We start from the raw sequence: 13152 nt of genomic DNA, 5'->3' as shown, positions 1-13152 counted from the left end.
AGAATCATAATGGGACTCTTACTTCGGAGTTTTTACCTTGCCAAAAATCTCCACTATGTTTTATTATCTATCTATAACTCCTTCTAGTTAGAGTTGTATTAGGATTCTCAATCTTATTAATCAAATAATACATAGTTTAGTCATGATCTCATGTAGTATTTTCAACATTTGAAAATACATAACATAATAAATATTTATTATTTAGTTAATAAATTATAAACCCTTCTAGAATATTTCATGAAAATTTTACATAGTAGTCAAATTCACTTAATTAATATTTAATTAGCACATTTTTAAATTTAGTAATTAAATAATTATGACTCCATTATAATCTCGATCGACAATCAGAGAGTGCCGATGTGACGATGGTACAACTCTCGTTATTATAATGAAAATTGAAAATTTTGCAACGTCTTTTTTTGCAGCTATCTATTTTGTAACTTTTTCACTAAATTAGGCAATTATACTCTCCTTACAAAATTAGCAGTCAAGATAACTTCCAAAACTTGCAAATATTAAATACATTTACAAACTCTTTTATAAGTTAAAAGTTTGATGTAACGCCCGAGATTTTATCCTGTTAATTTGAAATGAATATTTGATTGATTGATATGGTTATAGACAGAGCATGTCGAGAGGGGCTTGGAATTGTTGAGTTGAGAATATGTGCAAGAATTATGTGTGAGACCTGAAGGTCTTGCGCATATGCGCGGCTGGTGGGCGCGCATATGCGCTAGCTGAGTGAGTCCAAGAGATGCTGAGACGAAGGTCTCGCGCATATGCGCGACAAGAGGCGCGCATATGCGCGAGATGTCCAGAGAAGTTGGCGCATATGCGCCGAGAAGGGGCGCGCATATGCGCCAGCAGATTACATTGTTATATGCCGAGACCGTAGGTCTCGCACATATGCGCCGGTTGAGGTCGCGCATATGCGCGAGACGTGCAGAATGAAAAATAAGCCAAGTGTCCTTGCCATGCATATTTAATGGGTTGTCTTCATTTCAGCATGCTATGAACGAAAGAGAGAGATAAGGAGAGATAAGGAAGACTCAGAAATTCCTTCAAACTTCATTCCTACTTAGACCTTTGATTGTGAAGAATCTAACCATCCGATTTTCGATCCGAGATTATATTTGAACTCCTTGCATCATAGGCTTCTAAAGGATGTAAGTTTTGTTATGTTCTTATTTGAGTTGGCAATATGATGTTGGGGAGAAATCAGATTTGATTCTATGATATGTTTTTATGATTATTATGAACTCATACTCGCAATCGGATTGAAGAACGGATATGATATGCGATCTTTTTATGTTCCAGCATGTCTTGACTTGGGTATATGCAGATTTCAGTATAGTAGATGTTACTATAATGAGAATTATGAGTTGTTGGTTATAGATTATTGATGTTGGATTGACCGGTATCGTGAGATTACGCCGTTATGCCGTTAAAATGTACCGAGATTTGATATTGAACCGTACTAGTATTGGTTAGAGTTGGAGATTGATCTTGTGATATTTGACATTGTCATTGCCAGATTTAGTATTGACAGGCCTTGAGTTCGAGACTTCGACAGAGGCAGATTGACAGAAAGAAAGGTATAATTCATGTTGATTCGGGGAGATATAACTCGAATTAGATCTGATTTGAGTTTCCCAAAATCACATACTAGATCGTTATCTTTTTATATGTAGATGCTTTGTTTATAGATTTATATTCAAGCATTTAAGATAGGAGAGTCATTGGCAGACTTGCCAAGCTAGACGTTCGGTGATATCGACGCATAGGAGCAGAATTGACTCCGATTGTAGACATTCGTTACAGACATGACCGAAGTCTAGGAATAAGACGTACCGTCACCCCGATTGCGAGGGTAGGTGGCAGACTGTGACATCTTATTCACACCGGGATCCCTAGAGTTAGAATCGAGTTAAGTCCAGACATGCGTTTGAGTTATGTTGCATTGATCTTGTTTCATAGACTATGGAACATATTGTTATTGAATTTTATTCCTGATGGCATGTTTTATGATTATGTATTGAATTGCATGACATGCATGTATACATGTTTTATACTGGGATTTGTTCTCACCGGAGTATCCGGCTGTGGTTGTGTCTGTATGTGTGCATGATCACACGTGGGACAGGATCAGGGTCGAGACAAAGATGAGAGATTGAGATAGCGTGGATATTACGGGCGTAGAAGAAGATTTCTAGTGTTTCTTACTAGACATGTACTGAATTTTTAAACACTAGTATGTTCATTGCAGACGAACCTGTGAATGTTAATGGTAGTTGAATAAGATGACAGTATTTTATATAATGTCTTGTGCTTGTTTATATACATTTGAATAAATGTTAAAAGCAAAATTTTGACCCACATTTTCTAGCAAAGATCCAATTAATCCCAAAGATAATCGAGTTAGAGCCCGGGTCCTCACATTTGATCTCCATCAATCTTAATAATCAAATTCAACTCCTTGAATTCGACTGTCTCAAAGAGAACACAAATTTCAACACTTGCGTGATCTTCAATAATTAAGAGATACAAAGAGCCATGAGTTCACATCTTCATATGATTCAGGACAACATTTGTCCTTATTAGGACTTACCTTTATTAGCCTCATTCTTTTCATCAATAACTTGATCAAGAACGTCAGAACTCAAGTCTCATTGCACTCATCGGATCATGTTTAGAGCGTCTAGTATCATAGCCTCATGATCCTCTAGGTATCACTAATAATACTTGCAAGAAACAGTAGGTTATGGTTAGTGTACAATGCTGTCTTTTCAACTCATATATCCTGATTGAATCCGCAACCATTAGTATACCAAGAGTTGCAAATGAATTCGATAACTATGTGTTGTATCTTTGAGTTATCATAATGACATTGTATGTGAAACTAAGAAAACACATTTCTATAATCAACATTTCTTACTCTGACCTAGGGGTGTAAGTGAGTCAAGCGAGCTACTCGGTCAAAACTCGAGTCGAGCTCAAGTAGCTCAAATATATTATTGAGTCGAGCTCGAGTTTTTAATATCTGTACTTGAGTCACGAGCTACTCGAGTAGTAGTTATATATAGTTATAGGTAATTTAGGTCGTACAAATATAAACTTTAAACCCTAAATTAACCTAAAAAAGCAAAAGAACGTCGAACAAGAGCTTCCTTATTCTTCACAGCGTTCAGACTTCAAAAGACAACCCCGTTCTTTTCCATGTCCGTGGCTCATCTTCTTCTTTACTGAACGCCTCTACAATCTACATACACATACTACGCCGTGTCTTGTCTTCTGCTCCACTTGAATCTAGGCCTAAAATTTATCCGGGGAAAATACCAACAAAAGAAAAATGAAAATTCTTGAGCTATTTCAATTAAAATTCATATCTTAATCCTCAGTTCTTTGATTTTTCAGATAATTATACTAGAAAAAATTATGCATGTTTTTATTTGGTTTTCTTGAAACTTAATATTTGAACGCCAATGTTCTCCAATTCTCAAATTGTGAATTTTAATTATTACATCCAGTCTATAGATTTTATACCAACTATAACCTAAGAAAACTCATCATACTAGGTCAAGTGGAGAAAAAATTCAGCACCATTTAATCTTCAAAGACTAGTATCTATTGTCATAGTTATATCACTTATTTGTTTAATTTCCTTTTTCTCAGAACGAGGAGCGTGTTTCTCTAGGATTTGCTTAATACTTTACAATTTCTTTGATTTTTCAATATATGCAAGTAGAAGGGACAACATATGGTTTTGTGCACAATTCAACCAAATTTCAATCATTCTAAGATAACAAGATTTACAATAAGAGTAAAGTTAAATTTTTTAGCTAATCCGCGGAACTATTGAAGTTTATATATGATTTGTAGGATATTTTATTCAATGTGAAGGATCTTCAACCCTTTTTATGGTTTCAATTAGTTCTTCTTGCCCACTCATGATGGATTCAAATTTGGCTCCTAATGTTTGTACACCTTCACCGTCTAATGATGATCTGAAAGGGTTGAAAATCGAGATAAAGAGCAAGAATCTCACGATCATGTGGAGGAGGTCCCTCCAGATCCATTTGCACCAAAAAAATTACTTAAAAATATGTTGTGTGAAAAGATTTTAGAGAAATTGTATGCATTGTAAGTCACGCTTGACCACTCTCAAAACAAACTGACAAGTAGCTTTCGAAGGCATTTAGATACTTGTGCAGTAAGAATAGCAAACCAAAGAAATGCACAACAAATGACTGTTAATTTATCAGTCAGCTAGTTGTTCATCATTTCAATATACTTTATTTTCTGCAAAGTTTGATATAGGAAGAATGAGAGAGGCATCTGTACATTGGATTTTAATGCGTGAACATTCATTCAATATTTTGGAAGAAGGATTTAACGTGATGTTAAAGTTAAGGATATAACGCCCCAGATCTGACGACTGTTCTCACTGTACCAAGACAAGTCTTTCCAGCGTGCTTATGTTCTCACTCACACGCACCCTAGGAAATTTCTCAGGGGGTCACCCATCCCAAAATTGCCCAAAGTCAAGCACGTTTAACTTTGTAGTTCTTATGTGATGAGCTACCGAAAAGAAGATGCACCTTCTTAATATGAGTAGTACATATCAAATCTTTTAAGCCTTCCTCAACTGCATAGTCCCATACCTGAACAGTTTCGGAATCCCTCTCCTTCCGTTATAAGATCGGTTCATTCATGTTCCCTCCGCCTAGAAGCCTGCCATGAGCCGTTTATTGTCCGTGCAACCTCATGGCACCGGCGATCACCCCCCGACCTCTTCGGCCCCGGGCCTCACATGCCCACCAGCTTCCGCTTGGTTCGTCCCCGAACCACACCGCACTAGGAGAGGTCGGCTCTGATACCAATTGCAAGACCGAGTGCTTACCGCTTTACCAAAAGCTATACCTGGTGGTAATGGTGCAACTCAAATCTTTTAACCGCACACCAGCTCAAGCACCACGGTTCGATCGCTCTACCAAGCAGGGACAATTATTGCACCCAACAATCTCCCTCCCAATAATTGCGCTCCTTGAAGTCAATGGGAATCGAACTCGTGACCTTGGCTCTGATACAAACTATAACACCCCAGATCTGACTACTGTCCTCACTGTACCAAGACAAGTCTTTCCACCGTGCTTATGTTCTCACTCACACGCACCCTAGGAAACTTTCCGGGGGTCACCCATCTCAAAATTGCCCCAAGTCAAGCACGCTTAACTTTGGAGTTCTTATGTGATGAGCTACCGAAAAGAAGATGCACGTTCTTAGTATGAGTAGTACATATCAAATCTTTTAAGCTCTCCTCAACTGGACAGTCCCATATCTGAACAGTTTCGGAATCCCTCTCCTTCCTGTATAAGATCGGTTCATTCATGTTCCTTCAGCCTAGAAGCCTGTCAGGAGTCGCTCATTGTCCGTGCAACCTCATGGCACTGGCGATTACCCCCTCCCTCTTCGAACCCGGGCCTCGCAAAGGATGCATGAGTGGAAAAGAATATCGCATACGACTGGAAAGGCTGATTGTGTGGTAGAGTACGAACAAGAAAAAAAAGAAGCTGAAGAATCAACTTATCAAGGTTGAAAAAGTTAGCTTGACTACATACATGTGAAAGTCCAAAAATCAGAAGATCGAGTACATGGTAGTGAAATAATATTGGATCACTTCTGTGGAAGTTGCAAAAATGAGTACTTAGCTTTGTACACATTCCTCTACCTCGTAGAGGTCTTCAAATATCTGATGTCATCTTCAAATGTGTGAAAGAACGGAGCATTCAAAGCAAAATCTTTTCTATTTCAGTTGAAAATGCTTCAAACAATGATTCGGGTATTTGTTTATTGAAAGATAATTTCTCAAAGCCAACAAGTTGTTATGTGAAGGAAAACTTTTTCATGTTAAGTGTTGTGCTCATGTTATAAATCTTACGTATGGAAGAATCATTCTTTTTTTCAGAAATAGCGCAATAATTGCGATTATCTGGAAAAAGATTAATTCATAAAGTAAATGTCATAATTGGATAAATCAATAAAATATTATTAGTCAATAAAGCCTAAAACACAAGTTGGCTCGCTGGACACCTACTCTAACAACTACATAAGTAAATAATCGAATAATAATTATTTATTGGCCAAGTCTAGTAAAACTCAAACATAAATTTAATGTTGAATCAGTAGAATAATAATTATTATAAAATATCAGTAAAGATTCAACAGAGGAAAAACTTCAGCTAATATCAATTATCAGTTGAGCAATATGGACCTACACTTTCGTCAACAAAAACATATACTCGAGGAAAAATAAATTATCAATATCGAGGCCTGTGAAACTCTTAATTTTCTTAAAACAGGTTGGCCATCTTGCACATGCACTTTGAGGATCAATGAGCGTCTGTTTTCTTGGATATACTATTTCCAAAATTATTAACAATTAACCACAAATTGGTACTTCAGTCGAACTATAACTCATATTTTAATGTTATTGCTTTGAATAAGATGAATTGAAGCAGAGAAACAACGTAGCAAACTTTGAAAGAATATAATATAAGTGAATTGTTTAGAAAGAAGTATTTGAATTGTGAAAATGAACTCTCTATTTATAGGCTTGAATGCGAGACGTTAACACCCCAACTAACTCACATTCAAGGGCACTTAAAGCCCACTCCCCCACTACCATGTATTGATAGACTTAATCACACCATTAAAATAATGATATTGGGGAGGTGAAAGGTGAATGATCTTCTCTAATTATAATTCGGGCCCTTGATTTGTACATTAGTTTAATTATAATCCTTCTTAATTCAAGCCTCAATTTTCATTCGGAAGTCCATTATTTTCAACAATACCCCAAATGAATAAAAATTGATGAACCAAGGAAACAAAAAGAATACTGATAACATTCAACAATTGAATTCTGCATAGTTGTATAGTTGTGTTCGTTTTGGCCATAAACACATGCCTGATTCTGTTAGAGGTTCTAGAATTGAGTCGTGCAATTTCTTAGAAGTGGCCCCACTTCTTTCTCACATTGGTGATTCTTAATCAAGAACAGCTCTCATTGTCCTGCTCAGCTTATCGACACATAAGAATCATTAAAGTTGTACGCTTATCCTCCTCAATCATTGTTTCACCCTAAGAATGGGAAAAAACACTACAAAAAAAAGGGCTAAAGACAACGGTGAAAAACTGTTGTCGTAGGTCTTGTAAAACTATTGTTAAGGCCCTGTGGTTAAAAGGTGCGCTGAAAGACAACGGTGGAAAACCGTTGTCGTAGGTCTGGCAAAACCATTGTTAAAGGCCCTGTGGTTAAAGAGTGCGCTCGAAGACAACGGTTTTTACCGTTGTCGTAGCTACGATTTACTAAAATTAGCGACGATGTTCATGCAAAATCGTCACTAATTAGCGACAATTTAGCAAACCATCGCTAAAATTAGTGACAGCGACAGCTTTTTATAATGTTCGTCGCTAATTTTAGCGACGGTTTTGCATGATTTCCGTCGCTAATTTTTTCAGTAAAATAAAAAAATTTACATTTAATAATTTATTATATATAAAAAAACCTTGCAATCTTACTGTGACGGCCTGTATTTTCGTATTCATAATTTTGCGGAATTATTAAAAATTTTCTCTATAAATAAATAAACTTGCAACGTATAAAAAATTTCGTAAAATAACCCAACGGTTTAACATAAACATAGCAGCGGAAACTGAATAATGATTTAAACAATAACTTAAAATATATAAAAGTTATAACAAGAGTTTGAACATAAAACTGAATAACTAAACGTGAGGTCTTTGGGTTCGTACTACCACTGATCCGAGCTAACTGACTGGTCCCCGCTCTCAGCCTCTGCATCGTTAGTACCTACATCAATCAAGTCTAGTGAGTCTAAAGACTCAGCATGCATATATCGTGAATAACAAGTAAATATATCATAAAATCGCATGCAACGTAAAAATATCGTATCGTAAAGCGTAACGTGAAAATCGTATCATGAGTAATTATAAATACGTGCATATCTGAAAATCATACGTAAAAGCTTTGCTCGATAGAGCTCTGTCATAACATATTATATCGTAATTTTTTTCTGTAGAGATAATGTTCTACGTAAGTGGCCCATAACATAACATGCACGTCTGATCAGACTAAACCACAGTATACTGGGCGGTAGAGATCATCACAGCCCTTGGACTGGATATCCGTACCATACATAATCGTAAACCGGTCGTAAGTCATCGGGTGAAGCAATCCCATAAGCGTAAGGTGGCCACAAGACATATCGCATATATCTCAAAAATAAACATTTTCTATTTTTATGCACGTAATATAATTATTATCCAGTTTTAATTTACCAATTGAGTTGGATCGTTTCCAGGCTCGCTCGACCTAATTCTAACATGAGACACATGCAAATAATCTCAACTTGACCAACACTTCATAATCGTACTAAAAACGAGACAATTACGCCCAACAAACTTAGTATCTAACCATGACTCCTTACTAACCTGAACCAACATCGAACCATCGTTTAGTCATGATTAAAATACACCTAAAATACTGGAAAAAATAACCCTAGGGCTGTAATACATGAAAAATGTGAATGGAGGCCAAAAATCGTGAAACGCTCTTTCGAGAGTCACTTTGGCACATTGCACCGTAAATTCTCGTACGACCTCTAAAATTAACCGAATCACAAACAGCCAAAAACATGACCTTCCTAACTCATTGAGGTACTGTCCAGTCCAAGGCCATAGGCTAAAAGCCAACCAAGAACTCGAAACAGCCCTCTGAACCAAAACTCAAAGCTGCTGTCCAGCAAATGCAGCAGCGGCTGCTGTGATTCCTTGGCTTCGTTTTCAAGGCTTTGGCCATTATGGGCTTGAACCACCAACTAGAGCCTCTTACCAACATTATAAGGAGTGGCTCAAACCATGGCTAAGGTCTAAAAGCCAACCACAATCCAAGCAACCACCCAAAACAACCCAAAGCTTCACCCGAGAACACATATGCTGTACCGTGGGGAGTGTTGCTTGTTCTTGCCGTCATGTATCTTTCCAGTGGCCATATGATCAACCATGGCATGATATAAACATCATGAGGTATTTTGTTAACCATGGCTAAGAGCTAGAAGCCAACCAAGATCCACCAAAACACCTAAGACAACACAAAGCTCAAACCGAGAACACAAGAAAATTCTGTACCATGCGATTGTTTGGATCGCTTGGCGTCAAATGAAGGATCCAATGGTTATGAGGTTAACCATGGTCCATGCTAGACATGCTAAGGTGTTGTATGAGTCATGGCTAAGGGCTAAAAGCCAACCACAACCCACCTAACACCCCAAAACCGAAACTCAACACACTCAACAATACCAGAATTTTAAAACCGAAGGGGCGCTATTCTTTGTTTGTTTTAAAAATCGATGGGGACATGAACCAAGCCATGAAAGGGCATCTTGGTCGCGTCCTAGACATGTCAAGGAGGTATTCTAACCATGGTTACGGGCCCAAAAGCCAACCAAGATTAGAACCTCCCTGTACACACCGAAAACCAGAATTTTGAGACACAAAATGCACCATGGACGAGTTGCTATCCATTCGTGTTGCTGGGTTGGGGGGGGGAGGTTTGGGGGGAAGGCTTTAATCAATGGACTAACACCTTTCTAGCACACCCTATATCATGTCTATAAGCAGCCTTGAGCCCCTGGAAATCGAGTCAACCGTGAAACCACAAAAACATCAAAACCGTGAGGTGCACAAGTGAAGAGTCGAAAAATCTGCATAATGTTTTTCTAAAGTTCTTGACATGATTTCGGTTTTGTCATAGATCAAGCACATGTAATGGTTTAAAAATAGATATATAACTTGATTAAAGAGCAAAGAAATAATATAGACATGCCTTAAGTTGTTTTTACAATAAACAACACAATACGTCGGATCGGGAGACACGGCAACGGAAATGAAGACACCTTGCTATTGTTGTTGTCTATGCCAAGAATGGGAGCTGCCAAATCTCCTAATTTTTGTGCTAGGGAGAATGAAGAAGGTGGTGAAGGGTTGTGGTCAAATAAGGTGGTGCATGGGGGAGTAAATGTTTCCAAGTTTGGGGGGGGGGGGGGAACATGCATGATGAATGGGTGGCCTTGGTTTTCTTGTTGGGGGAGTTAAATGGTGTCAAGTTGGGATTGTGTGGGGGGGAGATGACCGAGACTTGTCTTCCCAAATTGGTGTAGGATTTGTTTAAGTTCTGCTAAGTAGAATCCTATGTTAGATAAGCTTGATTAAAAAAGGTTAATTAAGCATAATCTTGATGAATTAAGAAGTCTACAATTAAATTGATGATTAATTAATTAAAGTAGACTTAAATCCACTTGATTTCATTAAAATAAATTATTTCTTAGCTTGGAATAAATTTAGGAATATTTTTGGATCATAAAATTCATCTCCGAATTCCTATTTCCGGTCTGGTCTCGCGTATATATCTAAAAAGCTAAAATTTGAAATACGCGATTTAAAAATCCTTAAAAATTTCGTAAATGATTTAAATGCAATTAAATCAACAATTTCTTAAAATAATAACCATTTAAAATTAAATAATAAAAATTATGCACATATATACGCATATTGGTTTTTAAGGTACTACAAGACTCCCCCCTTAAATAAAATTTCGTCCTCGAAATTAAAACTCACCGAATAAATCTGGAAAGCGACTCCGCATCTCTGACTCTGACTCCCAAGTAGCTTCCTCATCGGAATGATTAAGCCACTTGACATTCACTGATTTGATCTTGTTCCGAAGCTTCTTCTCTTTGCGGTCTAGGATCTGCACTGGTCTCTCTTCATAAGACAAGTTCGTAGAAAGTTGCAACGGCTCAAAGTTCAACACATGAGAAGGGTTCGCTAAATACTTCCTCAACATCGACACATGGAACACATTGTGTACTCCGGACAGATTCGGCGGAAGAGCAACACGATATGCTAATGTCCCAACTCTGTCGAGGATCTCAAATGGTCCGATGAACCTCGGACTAAGCTTCCCCTTCTTTCCGAATCTCATGACACCCTTCATCGGTGCTATCTTCACGAAAACATGGTCGCCAACGGTAAACTCTAGATCTCTCCTCCTCCGGTCGGCATAACTCTTCTGTCGACTCTGAGCAGTCCTCATCCTGTCACGGATTATGACTACTAGATCAGCAGTCTGCTGAACGATCTCTGGACCTAACTCTGATCTCTCGCCTACTTCATCCCAATGAATAGGCGATCTACACTTCCTTCCGTACAATGCTTCATAAGGAGCCATACCTATAGACGACTGAAAGCTGTTGCTATAGGTAAACTCCACTAATGGCAACTTCGATTCCCAGCTCCCTGAGAAATCGATGACACAAGCACGGAGAAGATCCTCCAAGATCTGAATAACTCTCTCTGATTGACCATCTGTCTGAGGGTGAAAAGCTGTGCTAAACAACAACTTCGTACCCATCGTTGAATGCAGACTCTTCCAAAATGAGGAAGTGAATCTCGGATCTCTGTCAGCAACAATAGAGACTGGGATACCGTGCAATCGGACTATCTCACGAATCGGCATACTGAATCATGGAGAAAGTCGTCTTAATAGGCAAGAAATGCGCTGACTTGGTAAGACAATCAACAATCACTCATATAGCATTCGAACCTCTAGCCGCCTTCGGTAAACCACCCACGAAATCCATGTTAATGTTCTCCCACTTCCACTCGGGAATGGGAAGTGGCTTGAGTAAGCCGGCAGGTCTCTGATGTTCAGCTTTCACAAGCTGACAATTCAAACACTCGGATAAAAATCTCCGGATCTCTCTCTTCATACCGGGCCACCAATATAACATCTGCAGATCCTTGTACATCTTTGTACTCCCAGGATGAATAGAGTACGTGGACATATGGGCCTCAACTAATATGTCTGTTCGAATAGAATCGCTGCTAGGAACCCATATCCTATCTCGATAACGAACAATGCCATCACTCACTGTGTACAAAACACTACGCACAAAACACTGCGCTTCGCCTCATCTCTCTGCCTCCACTTCGTCAACTGCTCATCAGATGACTGACCGATGCGAATACGGTCTAATAAAGAAGACTTAATCGTCAAGTTAGATAGACGGGGAACTCTACCACGAGTATAAATCTCTAGATCAAACCTCTGAATCTCACTCTGAAGAGGCCTCTGAACTGTCAAATGAGCCATCACTGCGACTTTTCGGCTCAAAGCATCCGCTACTACATTAGCTTTACCAGGATGGTAGCTAATATCACAGTCATAATCCTTGACTAACTCCAACCAACGCCTCTGACGCATATTCAACTCTTTCTGCGTAAAGAAGTACTTGAGGCTCTCGTGGTCGGTAAAGATCTGACACTTCTCTCCGTATAGATAATGCCTCCAAATCTTCAAGGAAAATACTACAGCAGCTAACTCAAGATCATGAGTAAGGTAGTTCTTCTCGTGGATCTTCAACTGACGAGAAGCATACGCTATTACTTTCCCATGCTGCATCAACACTGCGCCTAGACCGAGCTTCGAAGCATCGGTATACAATACAAAATCTCCGGGCCCAGAAGGCATGGACAAGATCGGCGCTGAAATAAGAGCTTGTTTCAAAGAATCGAAGCTCTTCTGGCACTCATCGTTCCACACGTACTTAGCATTCTTCTTAGTCAATGACGTGAGTGGAACTGTGATAGAGGAGAAACCCTGAATAAACTTCCGATAGTATCCTGCTAGACCAAGGAAACTACGGATCTCTGATGCATTGTGCGGCACCTCCCAATCTCTGACGGTCGCAACCTTCGCTGGGTCTACCTCAATGCCATTTCTAGATATGATGTGGCCTAGGAACGTCACTTTCTCCAACAAGAACTCGCACTTGCTGAACTTAGCGAACAGCTTGTGCCTCTGCAACGTATGCAATACTGCGGTCAGATGCCTGTTGTGATCCTCTTGACTCTTTGAGTAGACGAGAATGTCGTCTACGAATACAATAACGAAATGATCAAGATACGGCTGAAATACACGATTCATGAGATCCATGAAGATCGCCGACGCATTCTTCAAACCGAACGGCATCACAAGGAACTCGAAGTGCCCATAACGAGTCCTAAAAA

The sequence above is a fragment of the Primulina huaijiensis genome, chromosome 18 (genome assembly GCF_012295235.1).
Source record: "Primulina huaijiensis isolate GDHJ02 chromosome 18, ASM1229523v2, whole genome shotgun sequence".
Lineage (NCBI taxonomy): Eukaryota > Viridiplantae > Streptophyta > Magnoliopsida > Lamiales > Gesneriaceae > Primulina > Primulina huaijiensis.
Note: the sequence above shows the minus strand (reverse complement) of the source record.